The sequence below is a fragment of the Diabrotica virgifera genome, chromosome 5, assembly GCF_917563875.1.
Source record: "Diabrotica virgifera virgifera chromosome 5, PGI_DIABVI_V3a".
In the NCBI taxonomy this organism is placed as follows: Eukaryota; Metazoa; Arthropoda; class Insecta; order Coleoptera; family Chrysomelidae; genus Diabrotica; species Diabrotica virgifera.
Window position 1 is genome coordinate 38695968 of NC_065447.1, and position 3851 is coordinate 38699818.

Consider the following 3851-nt stretch of genomic DNA (forward strand, 5'->3'; position numbering starts at 1 on the left):
TCAGCCGTTGCAAAATGTGAAGCAACAGTAAAACAAACAAAGATTTCCATTAGATTTTATCCAAATTGATTTGACTGTACAAACACAAATACCTCTTATATTTTTAAACAAAACATATGGCGGTTCCCTAAACTCAGACACAACTGGCTAGTGATTTTAGTAAGTAATTTTGCCAATTTGGTAAAATTGGCAAAAAAATAATTACTAAATAGTTAATAATTACTAAATAATTAGTAATTTTGCCAATTTTGACAAAATTGGCCAAAAAAAAAAATATCTACTAAAATCACTAGCAAGTTTTGTCTGAGTTTAGCGAACCGACATACAAATAAAATTTGAGAGTTGTACTATGAATTTTTAATTTTTTTTTCTAATGTTTTGTTAACCGTCTTTTCGATTATATCCGTCATACCCTTGGTCCGGTGTCCTGACGGATAATCGAGGTTCCACTGTACCACAAAAATAATTTAAAATAATTTTGTTATATATTATGATTCAAAATGTCGAGAAACACTGAGATACTGCATTGTGGTGAGATAAAAAGATGTCTTAATAAAATTGTAATTTGAAATATTGTTATGTAATTAATTGTAAAATTTACGTTATATTATTAACAAGACATTATAGAAAATATGTGTATTTATGTATTGTTACTTCAATACTGCTTTTAGACTTTCCACAGATATATAAATTCCATTAATGAATTTAAAAAAAGTGGGCTCAACCGGGATTTGAACCCGGGACCTCTCGCACCCAAAGCGAGAATCATACCCCTAGACCATTGAGCCGCCATGCTTTAGTTATTTCGTAATACACAGTTAAGCTACCTATTATAGTATTGATATTTTTGATAGTTTACCATCCACACCAAAAACTAGAGAGCCGGAGTGGATGCGGCGAAGAGTCACCCCGAGGTGTAAAACCAGTCAAGAAGAAGAAGAAGATATTTTATCATCACGATCTTTGCTTTTATTCGTATGACGAATGATCTTTAATTCCTATTCCTAATTCACAAGATTCTATCTAAATTTAAAATCAAGATGCACTAGAAATAACAAACCAAGACACGTTAAATGCTATACTATCCCGAATCATAATTTGCAATGTGTAAATTTTGGAAATCATGATGTGGGATTTACAATGTATAGGGCTTTTCATTCACAGTCATTTGTTTCGAGCTTCTGTCATGTGTCACAGTCACATAATATTAATATATCTACGTCATACGTTATTGGTATATACCTTGACACAAAACAAAGACGTATGACGTGGATATATTAATATTATGTGACACCTGACAGAAGCTCGAAACAAATGACAATTGATGAAAAGCCCTATAGGTATACATTGTAAATTATGATTCGGGATAGTATAGCATTTAACGTGTCTTGGTTTGTTTATTTCTACTGCATCTTGATTGTAAATTTAGATAGGTACCTATGTACATGTACTACGGTGTTCTGTTACGGAGTTCCAATACAGCATTTTCCAACCGTTCAATATTCAGGGCACAATCTTCAATTACAATTTTTGCGGCGACCCCTACCTTTCTTTTAATGTAAGTAATAGAAAACGTTTGAGAAGCCTGCCATATCCAAAAAAATCCTCGTTTTTGTCGGTTTTTCTAACCTTAGGGGTGAAATGTTCAAGAGAAACCCGACTCTATTTAAAATTCTATATGAACCTAGAGCTTGGAACTTCTTGTAAGATTTTTCGGTTTTATGTATAAGCTTATCCAGTGCGAATAGACAGCGATTTGCCGATTGGATTCTGTCTTTTATTTCTTTAGTGACATCGTTGTCAGCTGTGATTACGGCCCCCAGATACTTAAAACGTTGTATTCTTTTGAAATTGAAGGTGCTGTCCACATTTTGTCCTATCCTGTCTCTTTGTGTCGTGCCTTCTTTAAGTACCATGCCCAAATTTTTAGGCGTGGGTAGCTTCCATAACAATTTGCTGATATCGTTCTCGATCTTGTGCGGCATATAACAATTGATCTGCTGATAAGCCAGTCCATTGACGAAGGTTTCGGAGCCATGAATATTTCTTCCGACCAATTCCTCTTTTTCCGTCGATCTTTCCATTGAGTATTAACTGCAGCATCCTGTATCTGCTACCTCTTATTATATGCCCGCAGATATTCAAGTTTTCTCTTTTTTGTCATCTTGGTTAAATCATCTTCGCCTTGACCTACTCTGTTTAAGACTTCTCTGTTTGAAATGCGTTGAACCCAAGATATTCTGAGCATTCTACGATACGACCACATCTCAAAGGCTTCTTTGTTCATCATGTTAACTTTTATGATCCAGGTTTCATATCCATATAGTAATACAGGATACACAAAACATTTTAGGAATTTGATTCTTAGTTGTGAGTTCAGCTGAGAGTTGCTCAGAATAGATCTAAGTTTCATAAATGCTCCTCTTGCAATTTCTATACGAGTTTTAATTTGTTCATCCGTTTGTCCAACATCATTGGTATTTAAAATGGTTAACTTTTGTTATTGGTTCATCACTGACAATTAGTTGCATAGAGCCGACGTCTTGTTTACTAACCACAAGTAACTTTGCCTTTGTTGCATTTATGTTAAGTCTCGATCTATAACGAATTGAAGATCTTCGATATTTTCAGCCATTATCGCGGTGTCGTCTGCATATCTGATGTTGCTAATAGTTCCCCCCCCGATTCGAACTCCACATTGTCCTTCCAAGGCTTCATCAAAAATTATTTCTGAGTATACGTTAAACAAAGTTGGGGATATCACACAACCCTGTCTGATACCTCTTTGAATGCAACTTTTGTCTGTTTCTTTGCCGTCTACCAGAATAGAAGGTTCTTGATTCCAATACTCGTATAGATGTTGTAAAAGTCTCAGATCTTTATCATCTATTCCAATCACTTCTAGATATTCAAACAACCTATCATGTTGAACTCTATCACACGCCTTCTCAAAATCTATAAAGCAGACGTAAATTGGTTTCTGTACTTCCCATGATCGTTGAAGTAATGTTAACATTGAGAACAAAGCTTCCCTTGTTCCCAATCCTTCTCTGAAACCGAATTGTTTGTTTCAGATTGTCTCTTCACATTTCTGCTTGATTCTATTAAGAATTATCTTAAGAAGTAGCTTGAGAGAGTGGCTCATGAGACAAATTAGTCTAAAGTCTTTACATGATGATGTATTAGGTTTTTTTTGGAGTGGAATAAATGTAGACTCTAACCATATCTGTGGCATCATTCCAGTCTCGTATATATGGTTATAAATGTTTGTTAGTTGTGAGACATTGTCGTCATCCAGAATTTTGAGCCAGTCTGATGGTATTTGGTCAGGGCCTGGAGATTTCCCATTTTTGCTTTGTTTGATGCCTTTCTCTACTTCCGCTTTTAAAATACTAGGACCAGTATTCGTATACTTTGTGGTGTTAAGTGGTAGCCTCGTATCCAGGAAGAGCTCTTTTATATACAGAGTTAGTCCATTCTTCCTTTTTTTCATCCAAGTCGAGAATTATTTTATCTTTGGAGTTTCTCATAAAGTGAGGAGTTCTTTTTCTCTGAGTGTAGGTAATTTCTTTAAGCTTTTGATATATATTAAACTCGTTATGTTTTCTTTGTAGTTCTTCTATTTCACGACATCTTTGTTCCATCCAGTCCTCTTTTGCTCGCTTAACCTCGTATCTAATTTGTCGATATATCTCTCTATATTGAATCTCGTCTTTGTTTTTCCAATTTCTTCTTTGTTGAATAAGGTCTAGTATTTTATCGGTCATCAAATCCTTTTTCTTTATTGGGTCTTTTTCTGGTTTCAAAACTTCGTTTACTATGGTGACCATGGCGGAATTCATGATATCTAG

The 3851-nt window shown here is 34.8% G+C and overlaps 1 non-coding gene across 1 annotated transcript; it reads right to left on the reverse strand.

Moving 5' to 3' along the window:
- Positions 1-716: 716 nt before the first annotated feature.
- Positions 717-788, reverse strand: Trnap-ugg (transfer RNA proline (anticodon UGG)). The gene has a single exon. It is a non-coding gene; the product is annotated as a tRNA-Pro (tRNA).
- Between the last annotated feature and the right edge of the window lie 3063 nt (positions 789-3851).